The following is a 16,553-nucleotide window of genomic DNA, read 5'->3' as shown; positions in this document are numbered from 1 at the left end:
AGGAACCAGACTGTCTCCAGCACCTACCACAGTGCTTGGCACATAGCAGGCTCTGAAAAAATATTGTGGCTCAGTTGGTAAAGAATCCGCCCTCAATGCAGGAGACCTGGGTACAATCCCTAGTTTGGGAAGACCCCTTGGAGAAGAGAAAGGCTACCCACTCCAGTATTCTGACCTGGAGAATTCCATGGAACTGTATAGTTCCTGGGGTTGCAAAGAATCAGACACAACTGAGCGACTTTCACTTTCACTTTCATACCTATCACTCAGATCCCACAAATGCTTGAAATTAATTTGACCAAGCCATTTCAACTTTAGAATTTCCCCCTTTTAATGGCTTTGTGATGGCTCACAAATTTTTTTTTTACCTTTTCCCCTCATTTCTCCATAACTTAAACTGTACTCTCCCCACTGTTGTCCAGACAAGGCACGTGATAATTACATCAGCTAAACCCAACTGTATCCCTAACTGTAATTTTGTGCTTGAGCAGCTTTACAAATTCCTTGCACAGCCTCTGCTCTTAAATATATTTTCTCTCCAAGCATGATCCCCTAAGATTTATGGAAATAGAAGTGAAAACATGGAGAGGAAGAGAGTGAAACTTGAAACTTCATATAGGCCAATTGAATTGATCCTAATTTTGAAGAAACTAGAATGAAGGTCAAGAAAGCAGAGAATGAAGACAAACTGCTTATTTTTGATTTGCAGATCTAATGCTATTTTCATGTTGTAAAAACCATTTAATTCTTTTTTCCATTGTGCTCACATCCATCAACTGAGGCTGTTCTTCAAATCTCCATAATTAAAAAGCTATCCTTTTTAAATGGAGAGATACGAAAGGAAGAAAGTATTTGCCTAATGCCAGCTCACCTAGCAGGATGAGTACTTGTCATTGACCTCTGCAGGGTCTAGCTCTGCAGCACTGCAGACCCAGGGTCATCACGTTTTCTGTTCACCATACACTAAGTTAGGAAAGCCAAGCTGGCCAGATAATTTTGAGTTGCATGCTGGTTGTGTGATGTGCCCTTGGGTCTGTAACTGGGCCCCATTCTGCTCCTGGAGATGCTCAGGAGATCCTTGGATGAGACAACAGAGCACTGAACAGACTCCAAGGCTGTTTCTGGCACATATAAACCCTTGTGTTTACATGCTAGCAGCATTTTGTTTGTATGCAGTCAGCATGTTTGTTCAGCTGGGCACTCTTGCTTTCATAGTTTTGAGTATGGGCATATTTAATAATTCAGGTAGTTTTCTCCTTTGGGAAGTCTTGCCTTAGCTAGAGATAATGACTCACTTCAAATATAAGTACACAAAGCCATGAATTTAAAAAGGGATAAAATGACAAATTCCTAATTTCACTCTGTTTTCATTATTTTCAGCTCAGAAGTCATTTCTGCCTCACAATGCACAGGTACACTACTTATATGATAATTTTCTTAAAGCTCAAGGTTGAAAGGGCAAAGTTATCTTCCACTATACTCTAATAAGTACATGTTAAAGATTAATGCTTTTCAGACTTTGTTTATTTCATTTGCTTTCTATCAGTATAGGGGATGTTTTTTGTTTGTGTCTCTTGACAGTGAACTTACCCTTGGAGGTGGTATAGTTCTGGGGCCCCTAGTCTGTTGCTCAAGTTTCAAGTCTGTTGTATTTAATAACTTTAAATTGTATTTTAGTCCTTTACATTTACTTACAAAAGTTTTTGTAGTTATAGCTGAAGAAATGAAGAATTAATAGTTTAATATATGGAAGTAAACAGAAAGTGGTGGTGGAAATATTTTGATGAGTCCTCTGGACATTTTTTTCCAAAAATCACTAACACAAATATGATGTAATCTAGGTTTCCACAGTTTGGTAAGGATTTCTATAGAGACATTTGAAAACATTTTAATAAATGTTTTCTTAAATGAAAATATTTTATCTTTCTAGTTATATTAGGTCAAAAATAAAATGAGACAGCACTTTGTTGCCATATTGGGAATATGAAACTTTAAAAAATTATTTTACCTTTATAAAAATAAATAGTTATTATACCCCTCTTATATTCTTCACTGGGAGTCAAGACACCAAGCCAGCTCTGACTTTATTGGGGAAACAAAGACTTAAAGTTAATCCACAGCTGATGTAGTGCTCGTGAGCACTCAGCTCACATCATGACACTGACTTTCCACAATAATCATCTCAAAAAGATTTCAGATTAGAAATGTATTTACCCTTAAACATGTTAGACACTTGATAAATAACTTAGTCTTTGAATCTTGCAGATGTGAGCAAGACAAGGCAAGATAAATCCTCTTCTAACTTAATAATATGTAATAAGTCATCTATATTTAATACATGTTTATATGGTAAACACTAGAGCATCCTTAAAATTGAAAAACAAAGAGCTACTAAGCCAAAAGAGGAAATGAAGTAGAATTCAAAAGAGTTTCAATTATTTTAAAAGTAAGCAAGACAAGGGAGTGGGATGGGAAGAACAAAGAACAGAAAGGGTAAATAGAAAGTACAGCAAGATAATAAGTTTAAATCTAAAAAAAAATGATAATATCACTAAAGGAAAAGTCTAAACATTTATGTTAAACAGCAGATATTGTAAGATTGGGCTTTTGTTAAATCAAAGCCAACTATATGATATATATTAGAAACTTACTTTGACTATAAAGATACAGATCAGTTAAAAGAAAAAGAATGGAAGGAGATATACTGTACATATACAATCAAAATAAAACAGGACTGACTTTATTAAAATCAGACAAGAGTTTAGAACAAGGAATGTTACTAGCAATAAAGAAGGAAACTTCAGAAATGATAACTGGATCAATTCAGAAAACACAAAAATTCTAAATAACTTTGCACCTAATAAAGAAACTTAAAAGAAGAAATTAGACAAACATAACTTTAGCTGGAGACTTCAGCTGTCTTCTGTCAATCAATATTTGACAAATTACCTAGACAAAAAATAAGTTCTTGATAGGAAAGACTTGAACAACACAAGCAATTTTACTTAATAGACATTTATATCAATAGTACACTTTCCTCAGCAATAGCAGAAAACAGATTTTTTCAAATGCACATAGAAATTCTCTAATAAAGTACATATTCTGAGCCATAAGATGACTCTCAAGAAATTTAAAATACTTAAAATTATATATAGTATGTTCTTTGACCACATCAGAATCATATTACATACCAATAGCATCCAGTAGTCATGTACGGATGGGAGAGTTGGCTCATAAAGAAGGCTGAGCACTGAAGAATTGATGCTTTTGAACTGTGGTGTTGGAGAGGACACTTGAGAGTCCCATGGACTGCAAGGATATCCAACCAGTCAATCCTAAAGGAAATCAATCCTGAATATAGACTGGAAGGACTGATGTTGAAGCTGAAGCCCCAATACTTTGGCCAGCTGATGCCAAGAGCCAGTTCATTGGAAAAGACCCTGATGCTGGGAAAGACTGAAGGCAGGAGGAGAAGGGAGGTGGCAGAGGATGAAATGGTTAGATGGCATCACTGACTCAATGGACATGAGTTTGAGCAAGCTCCAGGAGATGGTGAAGGACAGGGAAGCCTGGTGTGCTGCAGCCCAGGGGGTCACAAAGAGTTGAACACGATGAACTGAAAAACAACAATAAACAGAAAGATATACAAAATTACCCAAATATTCAAAATTAAATGATTCACTTCTAAATGATGTATTTGTCAATTTTTAAATATTTTAAAACAAATGATTAAGAAACATAAAAGTATATCATGATTTGAGTTAACATTTAAAATGTTAACTACTTATATTAGAAAAGAAAAAAAATCTAAAATTAATTATCTGAAGTTCCACCTTAATGAACTGTAAAACTTTAAACCCAGGAAAGGTAGAAAAAGATTAAGAAAAATGAAAAGAAATATTAATGAAGTAAAAAATGAATTTAAAAAAAAAGGTGAGCTTTAAAAAGATCATTAAAATTTATACACATCTAGCCAGACTGCGGAGAAGGCAATGGCAACCCACTCCAGTACTCTTGCTTGGAGAATCCCATGGGCGGAGGAGCCTGGTGGGCTGCAGTCCATGGGGTTGCAAAGAGTCAGACACGACTAAGCGACTTCACTTTCACTTTTCACTTTCATGCACTGGAGAAGGAAATGGCAACCCACTCCATTATTCTTGCCTGCAGAATCCCAGGGACGGGGGAATCCTGGTGGGCTGCCGTCTCTGGGGTTGCACAGAGTCGGACACGACTGAAGCGACTTAGCAGCAGCAGCAGCCAGACTGATGAAGGAAAAATGTGAGGAAACACAAATTAGCAAGATTAAAAGAGGGGGCGTCCCTCTAGGTCTTACAATGTTGAAAGGCTATTAAGGGAATATTATAAACAATTTCATGAAAAAAAATTTACAAATTATATAACATCAGCAAATTTCTTGAAAGACATAGACTATCAATATTTTTTCAAAATTAAATGGATAATTTAAATGGCTCTATATCTCTTACAAAAATTGAATTCATTGCTTAAGATCTTCCTAGGAAAACCTCCAGGCCCAGATAACTTTAATGATGAATTGTATTAAACATATAAAAAGATATAACCCTACTTCTTCACAAAGTCTTTCAGAAAAATAGAGAACAACAGAATTCCCAACTTATTTTGTAAGACCAACATTTCTCTGATAAAAAAAATAGATCTAGACTGTTGAAGAAAATAGGACTACAGTAAATATCCCTTGTGAATATGGATGCTTTATATTAATTAAAAAAAAAAAACAAATTAAATCCAATAACACAGAAAAAAGACTAATGCACTTTGAGCAAGTGGGGTTTATCACAGGTATGCAAAGTTGGTTTACCATGTATAAATAAATCATAGTTCAACACATTGAGATAGAAATATCAGATAGTCATCTCAATACATACAGAAAAGGCACTTCACAAAATTCAACACTTACTTGTGAAAAAGTTTTCAACAAACAAGGAATAGAAGATAATTTTCTCAACTTGATGAAGAATATATCTTTTAATAAAAACACTTGAGTGACAGACTACATATTTTCTTGATAAGGTTAGAAAAAGGTTAGGATGTATGCTTGTTCTAGTGTTACTCAGCATTCTACTGGAGTTGGTAGCTAGGGCAACAACGCAAGAAAAAGCAAGGACATGCACATTTATTATAAAGACAGAAAAGGTGATTGTCTGTGTACAAAATCCTAAGAACTAAAAAGTAAGGTTAGCAAAATACTGGGACACAAGATCAGTATACAAAAATCAATATTACTATGTATTAGCAATCAGTACTTGGAAATTGCAATTAAAAAATAATATTTATAATAGTGCCAAAAATGTTAGGGTATTTTTAACAAAATATATGCAAAATTTGTACACTGAAAACTCTAAAACATTGCTGAGAAAAAATTAAAGTAAATCTAAAGAAATGAAACAATATAACATATTCGCTGAAGAAGAGTCAATTTCATTAAGATGTAATAAAATCTCAAATAGATTTATGAATTTAATGCAATCACAATAAAATCACAATTATAATAAAATCACAGTAAAGCCCTGTGATTTCTCCAGGGCTTTCTGGAAAAATTTAAAAGATGAATGTAAAACCTATACAGAAATGCAAAGAAACTGGAATAGACAAAATCATTTTGAAAAGCAAGAAAAAAAATTGGAAGAATTACACTATCCAGTTTAAAGGCATCTAATGAAGTCACATTAATTAATACAGTGTGGTATTGATTTAATCATGTATATATAGCTCAATGAAACAGAACAAAGTATCCAGAGATAGAGCTAAACATATAGAGTCAATGGATTTCTATAAATCACTCCAGGGTAACTGACTGGTGGAAAAGTTTGTCTTTTTTGATAAATGATACTGATAAATTGGATATTTGTGTGAAAACAATGAACATTAACCTTTATTTCATATCATATATAAAAATTAACAGAAGAAGAGATATCAATGGCCAATAAGCACATAAATAATTCTCAACATCTTTAATTGTGTGCACGCATGCTCAGTTGCTTCCGTTGTGTCTGACTCCTTGCAACCCTATGGACTCTAGCCCATCAGACTCCTCTGTCCATGGGATTCTCCAGGCAAGAAATAATGGAGTGGGTTGCCAGGCCCTCCTCCAGGGGATCTTCCTGTCCCAGGGATTGAACCCACATCTCTTGCATCTCCTGCATTGAGAGTCTGGTTCTTTACCACTAGTGCTACCTAGGAAGCCCCTTTAGTTGTTGTTGCTGCTGCTAAGTTGCTTCAGTTGTGTCCGACTCTGTGCGACCCCATAGATGGCAGCCCACCAAGCTCCTCCATCCTTGGTATTCTGCAGGCAAGAACATTGAAGTGGGTTGCCATTTCCTTCTCTAATGCATGAAAGTGAAAAGTGAAAGTGAAGTCGCTCAGTCGTGTCTGACTCTTAGCAACCCCATGGACTGCAGCCTACCAGGCTCCTCTGTCCATGGGATTTTCCAGGCAAGAGTACTGGAATGGGTTGCCATTGCCTTCTCCCCTTTAGTTGTTAGGTAAATTCAAATTGGGCTTCCCTGGTCAGTAGTAAAAAATTAGCCTGCCAATGCAAGAGATGTGGGTTCAGCCCCTGGGTCAGAAAGATCCCCTGGAGAAGGAAATGGCCACCCACGCCAGTATTCTTGCCTGGGAAATCCCATAGACAAAGGAGCCTGGTGGGCTGCAGTCCATGGGGTCACAAAAGGTTAGGACATAACTTAGTGACTAAACAGAAACAACAAATTCAAATTAAAACGTTAATGATATAGCCCTGTACACTTACCAGAATGGCCAAAACGTTGGGGAAAAAATTCTAACAGATATATTTCTGATGAGAATGTAAGTGGCCTGCATCACATTGGAGGTTGCTTTGGCAGTTTTTTAATCCAGTCAAACACATATTTACCCAGTATTTTCACCCAGCAATCCCACTCTTAAGTATTTACTAAAGAGAATGAAACACACCTCCACACAGTACTTTTTACAGAAATGTTGATGGTAGCTTTAAACATAATGGTCCTAAACTGGAAACAACCTGAATGTCCATCCACTTGTGAATAAATAAACCATTGTATAACCATGTAATGTACTATTACTTACTAATGAAAATAACCTTGTACTGCTGCATGCAACAATATTGATGAATCTCAAACTATGATGTCAAGTGAAAGAAAGCAGACACAAAAGATCAGATGCTCTCTGATTCCATTTATGTGAAACTCTAGAAATGGCAAAGCTACAGCAATAAAAGGCCGATCAATTGTTGCCTGGTGCCATGAATGAATAAAAGAGATTGGCTGCAAAAAGGCACAAAGGGATTTAACAGGGGTGATGAAAATGTTTTGTCTCAATTGTGCCATGATTACATGAGTGTATCAAGAGTTATCCTTTCCACCATATTCCACATGAGATGTTGTTAAGTCAGTCTGGCAAATAATTTAAAACTGCATTCACTAAAAATTTTCTCAAAGATTACAAGAAATATAAATTACAAAGAGATAATCAGACCAAAGTATGATGTTTTATTGAGGAATAAAAGATATGCTTAAGATTGAACAAACATTCATATTCCTTCACTGGGAGACAGTTTATCAAAATTTACAGTGATTAACTCAGTTATGAGATTATTTTTGGCTTTCATTTTCTTTTTAAGATTTACTTATTTTTCAGGCATTCTATAATGAATGTCTTTACTTAGCTATTGGAAAATGTCATTTTGAAGTGAAAGGACATAGATTAGGTGATATTGATTTTAACAATTAATATTTAATAATTTTAGGTGGTATTCTAGAATGAAGAAAAAAATCCTAAATTTATATAAAAACTGTAGGGTGGAAGGAAATGTTTTAATAATTTCCTTTTATTCTACAAGTTTATTTTTCTGTTAGGCTAAAACAGAAAAATAAGGCAGCCTTTAAAGCAAGGCTAAGAATAAGGATATAAAATGAAAGAAAATCACTGGCAGTTAATTTTACAGGATTATTGAAGCTGGCTAGGTATTTTCAGCTTCTCTCTGCTGAAATTATAAAAATAAATCATGTTTTATCAACTGTGCTTCTAGGAGAAACATGTCTCTTGAGAAATGAAAAAAAATAAAGGTGCAAAAATACTGCATAGCAATTTTTGAAATATTTTATCTTCTCATACCAGCCTGAAAATGCTTTCTGCTTTGAAAATATTAGCATTTTGTTATAAAGCCCCCTAGTGCATATATTCAAATGATGTTGGTCATTTATGAAATAAATTGTCATTTTTTAATGTGCACTGGAGAGAAAGGAGAAAATGCAGGCGGTTCATCATTTTAATGATTATTTACACAAATGATTAGGAGATTGTTTTTACTTTGATATTGCTGGGATTTGTAGCAGTTCCTGAAGGAGGGATTCCTTCTCTCCCATTTGTCCCATTCCGACTCTAATTGCAGGTTTCTAGTGTTTTCCATATTCGTACACAGCAGGGAGGAGAATAATTGGAGAATACAGGGATAAGGTGATAATACGGAAATCACTTCTAACAATGGTCCTTTGCTGCTGCAGTGAGCACACTGATTCCAAAAACAATAGCTATATTTGTCATCAGGATTGTATTTCTCTTAACAACCAGTCTGTTTTGTCTGACTTATATTTTTCAAATTAGCACAATGTTAAACTGGCATTCATAGACTACGTGACTATTCTGCTTCTTCATCTTTTTTCTTCTAAAATAATGTAGAACTACCACTGCCCCCTCTCTTTTTAGCATAGCACGTTTTATTTCTGTAGTTTAAGCAAAATCACTCTTGGAAAATGCTGCTGCTAAGGTTATGGATTTAATTTTAAGCCTAAATCAAAGGAAAATGTCAGAACCCTTTTCTTAAAACTTCAACAAACATGAATGCTAACTTTCTTTATTAGTGAGGCAGCTTTCTTATTTTTACTGTAGTGATGCATTAAACCTTGTGATTATGTATTTCTGGACATCAGAGAAGCACTGGAACATCTGCCATCAGCTTCCAAAATTTGTGACAGTTACTTATTATCATCTAACAAACCAGTCCCCAAAATCACTGGCCTAAAAGAACAACAAATCATTTATTTGCTCAAACTTCTGCAAACAGGCTGGGCTCAGCCAGGCAGCCTGTTTCTGCTCCATGTGGTATCAGCTGGGCAAACTCATGTGTTTGCAGTCCACTGGTGTTGTGACCGGGTCCATCCAAGATGGACTAACACATGTTTGGCATTTCATCTGATAGTGGAACAAATGGGTGCCAGTTTGGCCGCTGTTTCTTCAAATTGGTCTTTTAGCTTCCAGACTCTCTCTTTACATGGTTTGCAGTCCATGAGGAAGTTGGCCTGGCCTTTCTAGAATAGCATCGCATGACACCAAGAGAGCAAAAGATTTGAGGCTTCTTCAGGCTAAGGCTGAGTTATGCAGCATCGCTTTTGCCATATTCTGGCCGTCCAAGAAATTAACATTTGAAGATAGTTACACCGAGAGTATGAGATCAAAGAGGAGTGACTCAATTGGAGTCATTTTGTAACAATAAACTCCAGTTATCCTGAGGAATGTTTCTATCATTTCATTACAGTGGATGGAAATAATGTTTTACATATTTTCTCTTTCAGTGACCATCTAAAATCAGCTCACTCTTCCAACATGGAGCAGTCCTCCAATAAAACCACAAAAGAAATTCAATGAGCCTGCCTAAATAAAGTACAGCGGAAACTCTCTAAGTGAAGGGTATTTGGCCCATAGTCAACTGCTTAATTTTAAAAAGTCAGTTAAAAATGTGGAATCATAAAACAAATTGTACATAATCTTACACATTTTGTTTTAACTTCAAATGAGCAAATATGCATTCATCCATCAATATTTTAATGTCAGATCAAGGGCTTTTCATAAGAGTCTATTGCTTAGAATACACTCCATCTTTCTTGTATTAATATACACCACTGATAAAGATAACTAGCAATTATCAGTCTTGATAGCTTTGAAGTGGAATGAAATCTTAAACACAGTTGCATATCAATCTGTTTAGAGAATCTGAGGTTTTCACATTTTCTTCTAGGCTCTTACAGTTATGTCTCCCATACCTTATTAAATAGCAATTATTTGACCAAATTCCTCATCATGATATTATCTTTCCATATCACTTACACAGTTTTTGTAAAAATAGCAATAGTCCTTTTCATATCTATATTTCATCAACTTATGGATAATTTAACTTATTAAATTTTGATAGAAAAGTACAACCAGGATAAATTCAGGAATAAATTCAGCTGACTCTGAGCAGTCATGCCATTTCATACATTGGGAGCAGAAGTGCACAAGCTACTAGAGAATGCTTATTACATTAGTACTGAGACCTTCCAAACACCAGGCAATAAAGAATTTTATTTTACACTCTTAGATGCAGGGTTTTTGATGACCAGTCCACATTAATACATCAATAAGTAAGGCATGCAAGGAGTTTGAATAATAGTAAAATTCACAGTTGGTACTAATTTACCTATGACAGATACATTTCACCTATAGTGGAAACTCTTTTAAAAAATCTCTCCATCATGTCACCAGGTGAATAAGACATTCCTTGCATGACTCAATTGTTGATTTACTAATGTGGGCTGGTCATCTAAAACCCTGCATCTAAGAATATAAAATAAAATTCTTTGCTGCCTGGTGTTTGGAAGATCTCAGTGCTGTCACCAGAAAATTATCCACGTTTCCTTGAATGTTTGTTCACCTAGACACACTTTCTCCACTCCCATTCCCAAAGATCTTGCTGCACCCAATCATCTGAGGCTGGGTGATACTTCCCAGTTGTTCGGTTATCAGCTATGTGGGGGATTCCTACCTGAGGAAAGGGCTGTGATCCTCAATTAACCTGAAGGCCATTTTCTTCTGCCAAAATATCAGTTTCAAGATAAAAATGTGTAAATCAAACACGATTTCTTTCTTCCCAGCTGTTTTGGACATAGCAACAAGTTGTGCCATGTCTTGAAGGAAGCACAACTGTACTTACACAGTCATTGGACTGTGGAAATGACTGATCAATTTGAGTAGAAACTACAAACTGAAAGAAAATGTGTTTGAAGAGTCTAAGGTCCTTGATATATTATTAGTAAACTAAAGGAAGGAATGTTCTTCTGCACTAAAAGAATTCTGCTTAAATTTTTACTTTGCTAACAGTGGAAAGGACTCCAAGAGTTTTGATTACAATTCACTTAATACATTGAGGCTTGTCCTGAGAATGGTGTCTCTTAATATCCTATTGTGTCATTACTCTGTGTGTGCTCCATCCTGTCAGACTCTTTGCAACCCCATGGACTGCTGCCCACCAGGCTCCTCTGTCCATGGAATTATCCATCCAAGAGTACCGGAGTGGATTGCCACTTCCTCCTCCAGGGAATTTTCCAGACCCAGGGATTGAACTGGCATCTCCTGTGTCTCTTGCATTGGCATGAAGATCCTTTACCACTGAGCCACCTGGAAAGCCATTGTGTCATCCCTGCTGTATGGAAATTTCACTAGACTAAAAAATATACATTGAGTATATATGAATTGATGTTGAAGAACCAGAATGATTTATGTTGTAATGAAATCCTTAAAATTCAACATTCAGAAAACTAAGATCATAGCATCTGGTCCCATCACTTCATGGGAAATAGATGGGGAAACAGTGGAAATAGTGACAGACTTTACTTTTTGAGGCTCCAAAATCACTGCAGATGGTGACTGCAGCCATGAAATTAAAAGATGCTTGCTCCTTGGAAGGAAAATTATGACCAACCTAGATAGCATATTGAAAAGCAGAGACATTGCCAACAAAGGTCCATCTAGTCGAAGCTATGGTTTTTCCAGTAGTCATGTATGGATGTGAGATGTACTGTAAAGAAAGCTGAGCACTGAAGAATTGATGCTTTTGAACTGTGGTGTTGGAGAAGACTCCTGAGAGTCCCGTGGACTTCAAGGAGATCCAACCAGTCCATCCTAAAGGAAATTAGTCCTGAATATTCATTGGAAGGAATGATGCTAAAGCTGAAACTCCAATACTTTGGCCACCTGATGCAAAAAACTGACTCATTGGAAAAGACCATGATGCTGGGAAAGGTTGAAGGTGGGAGGAGAAGGGGATGACAGAGGATGAGATGGTTGGATGGCATCACTTACTCAATGGACATGAGTTTGAGTAAACTTTGGGAGTTGGTGGTAGACAGGGAGGCCTGGCATGCTGCAGTCCATGGGGTCACAAAGAGTCGGACACAACTGAGCGGCTGAACTGAAATCCACAAAAAATATTTAGTCTCATGTATAAATTACCCTACTGTTCAATTATACCTTGAGATATCATCTATAAGATTAAAAATAATATAAAAATTAGAATTTATTGAATATTTTTTAAAGACCCACTTCTTTACATTGCTTATTTGAAAGAACCATGTGCGTCAGCCTGGTACCCACTCTTCAGGGCTGTGGAGCCAGCTGAGTATCAGTGCCCAGAAGTCCTGCAGCCAAGGGCCCTCTCTGAAGGGGGCAGGTTCAGAATGGACACAACTACAGTTAATACACATACTGTAAATGTGAAAGAGTGAGTGGTTTTACATTAATCAGTCCAATGAGATGTCATTGGCTCTATTTTTCAGAGAAGGAGACTAAGTTGCAAACACAAGCCCAAATCATGCAACTATAAACTGTTCCAGTCAGAAAGATTACTTAGGGCTTCAGAATTCAAATCCAATTTTCATTTTACCATTTCACCAAAGCAGTTTCCCTTCCTGCTGTCACAAAGATGGAGGCTCATTATCCTCACCCCAAGTCACCAAGAAAAGGTTAAATTGGTGGTCACCATCATCTGCTTAAAAGAGCAGAGAATTTGTGCAATTTAGAAAGAGTTTCATTCAATAAAATCCCTGCGCATTGGTATTTACAGGATTACGCCCTCAGCTATCAGCCAATTCAATTATCTATTAAGACTGATTTCCTGAGGAAATAGTGTAGTCTTATTGTAAATTGTCTTGGAAAATAAACAGGGTAGAGTCTTTCTAGGTAATTCCTAGAAGTCATCTTTATTTATGTGAGGTCTGGTTACTTAGCAGATGCAAATGTATGTCACATTTCCCTAAATCATCTTATAGTTCTTTCAGGTCGATCCATTATGGACCAAAAGTACAATTAGAGCTGAGAGTGACTTTTGAATCATTCATCAGATCAGATCAGTTACTCAGTCGTGTCCGACTCTGCGACCCCATGAATCGCAGCACGCCAGGCCTCCCTGTCCATCACCAACTCCCGGAGTTCACTCAGACTTACGACCATCGAGTCCGTGATGCCATCCAGCCATCTCATCCTCTGTCATCCCCTTCGCCTCTTGCCCCCAATCCCTCCCAGCAAAAGAGTCTTTTCCAATGAGTCAACTCTTCACATGAGGTGGCCAAAGTGCTGGAGTTTCAGCTTTAGCATCATTCCTTCCAAAGAAATCCCAGGGCTGATCTCCTTCAGAATGGACTGGTTGGATCTCCTTGCAGTCCAAGGGACTCTCAAGACTCTTCTCCAACACCACAGTTCAAAAGCATCAATTCCTTGGCACTCAGCCTTCTTCACAGTCCAACTCTCACAACCAGCAACCCCACGCCCGAGGCCAAGGGCGGTGGCCGGGAGGACCAACCCCACGTCCAAGGAGCCGTGGCTGCGCGAGCACAGGAGGGCCTAGAGGAGCTATCCCACGTTGAAGGTCAGGAAGGGTGGTGGTGAGGAGATACCCCTCATCCAAGGTAAGGAGCAATGGCTGCGCTTTGCTGGGGCAGCCGTGAAGAGATACCCCACGCCCAAGGTAAGAGAAACCCAAGTAAGACGGTAGGTGTTGCAAGAGGGCATCACAGGGCAAACACACTGAAACCATACTCACAGAAAACTAGTCAATCTAATCACACTAGGACCACAGCCTTGTCTAACTCAATGAAACTAAGCTATGCCCGTGGGGCAACCCAAAATGGGCGGGTCATGGTGGAGAGATCTGACAGAATGTGGTCCACTGGAGAAGGGAATGGCAAACTACTTCAGTATTCTTGCCTTGAGAACCCCATGAACAGTATGAAAAGGCAAAATGATAGGATACTGAAAGAGAAACTCCCCAGATCAGTAGGTGCCCAATATGCTGATCTCCACTGGAGATCAGTGGAGAAATAACTCCAGAAAGAATGAAGGGATGGAGCCAAAGCAAAAAGAATACCCAGCTGTGGATGTGACTGGGGATAGAAGCAAGGTCTGATGCTGTAAGAGCAATATTGCATAGGAACCTGGAATGTCACGTCCATGAATCAAGGCAAATTGGAAGTGGTCAAACAAGAGATGGCAAGAGTGAATGTTGACATTCTAGGAATCAGTGAACTGAAATGGACTGGAATGGGTGAATTTAACTCAGATGACCATTATATCTACTACTGCAGGCAGGAATCCCTCAGAAGAAATGGAGTGGCCATCATGGTCAACAAAAGAGTCCGAAATGCAGTACTTGGATGCAATCTCAAAAATGACAGAATGATCTCTGTTCGTTTCCAAGGCAAAACATTCAATATCACAGTAATCCAAGTCTATGCCCCAACCAGTAAGCTGAAGAAGCTGAAGTGGAACTGTTCTATGAAGACCTACAAGACCTTTTAGAACTAACACCCAAAAAAGATGTCCTTTTCATTATAGGGGACTGGAATGCAAAAGTAGGAAGTCAAGAAATACCTGGAGCAACAGGCAAATGTGGCCTTGGAGTACGGAATGAAGCAGGGCAAAGACTGATAGAGTTTTGCTAAGAAAATGCACTGGTCATAACAAACACCCTCTTCCAACAACACAAGAGAAGACTCTATACATGGACATCACCAGATGGTCAACACAGAAATCAGATTGATTATATTCCTTGCAGCCAAAGATGGAGAAGCTCTGTATAGTCAGCAAAAACAAGACCAGGAGCTGACTGTGGCTCAGACCATGAACTCCTTATTACCAAATTCAGACTTAAATTGAAGAAAGTAGGGAAAACCACTAGACCATTCAGGTATGACCTAAATCAAATCCCTTATAATTATACAGTGGAAGTGAGAAATAGATTTAAGGGCCTAGATCTGATAGATAGAGTGCCTGATGAACTATGGAATGAGGTTCGTGACACTGTACAGAAGACAGGGATCAAGACCATTCCCATAGAAAAGAAATGCAAAAAAGCAAAATGGCTGTCTGGGGAGGCCTTACAAATAGCTGTGAAAAGAAGAGAAGCGTAAAGCAAAGGAGAAAAGGAAAGATATAAACATCTGAATGCAGAGTTCCAAAGAATAGCAAGAAGAGATAAGAAAGGCTTCTTCAGCGATCAATACAAAGAAATAGAGGAAAACAACAGAATGGGAAAGACTGGGGATCTCTTCAAGAAAATCAGAGATACCAAAAGAATATTTCATGCAAAGATGAGCTCGATAAAGGACAGAAATGGTATGGACCTAACAGAAGCAGAAGATATTAAGAAGAGATGGCAAGAATACACAGAAGAACTGTACAAAAAAGATCTTCACGACCCAGATAATCACGATGGTGTGATCACTGACCTAGAGCCAGACATCCTGGAATGTGAAGTCAAGTGGGCCTTAGAAAACATCATTACGAACAAAGCTAGTGGAGATGATGGAATTCCAGTTGAGCTATTCCAAATCCTGAAAGATGATGCTGTGAAAGTGCTGCACTCAATATGCCAGCAAATTTGGAAAACTCAGCAGTGGCCACAGGACTGGAAAAGGTCAGTTTTCATTCCAATCCCAAAGAAAGGCAATGCCAAAGAATGCTCAAACTACCACACAATCGCACTCATCTCACACGCTAGTAAAGTAATGCTCAAAATTCTCCAAGCCGGGCTTCAGCAATATGTGAACCGTGAACTTCCTGATGTTCAAGCTGGTTTTAAAAAAGGCAGAGGAACCAGAGATCAAATTGCCAACATCTGCTGGATCATGGAAAAAGCAAGAGAGTTCCAGAAAAACATCTATTTCTGCTTTATTGACTATGCCAAAGCCTTTGACTGTGTGGATCACAAGAAACTGTGGAAAATTCTGAAAGAGATGGGAATACCAGACCACCTGATCTGTCTCTTGAGAAATTTGTATGCAGGTCAGGAAGCAACAGTTAGAACTGCACATGGAACAACAGACTGGTTCCAAATAGGAAAAAGAGTTCGTCAAGGCTGTATATTGTCACCCTGCTTATTTAACTTATATGCAGAATACATCATGAAAAACGTTGGACTGGAAGAAACCCAAGCTGGAATCAAGATTGCCAGGAGAAATATCAATAACCTCAGATATGCAGATGACACCACCCTTATGGCAGAAAGTGAAGAGGAACTCAAAAGCCTCTTGATGAAAGTGACAGTGGAGAGTGAAAAAGTTGGCTTAAAGCTCAACATTCAGAAACGAAGATCATGGCATCTGGTCCCATCACTTCATGGGAAGTAGATGGGGAAACAGTGGAAACAGTGTCAGACTTTATTTTGGGGGGCTCCAAAATCACTGCAGATGGTGACTGCAGCCATGAAA

The sequence above is a fragment of the Bos indicus x Bos taurus genome, chromosome 5 (assembly GCF_003369695.1).
Source record: "Bos indicus x Bos taurus breed Angus x Brahman F1 hybrid chromosome 5, Bos_hybrid_MaternalHap_v2.0, whole genome shotgun sequence".
NCBI lineage: Eukaryota > Metazoa > Chordata > Mammalia > Artiodactyla > Bovidae > Bos > Bos indicus x Bos taurus.
Note: the sequence above shows the minus strand (reverse complement) of the source record.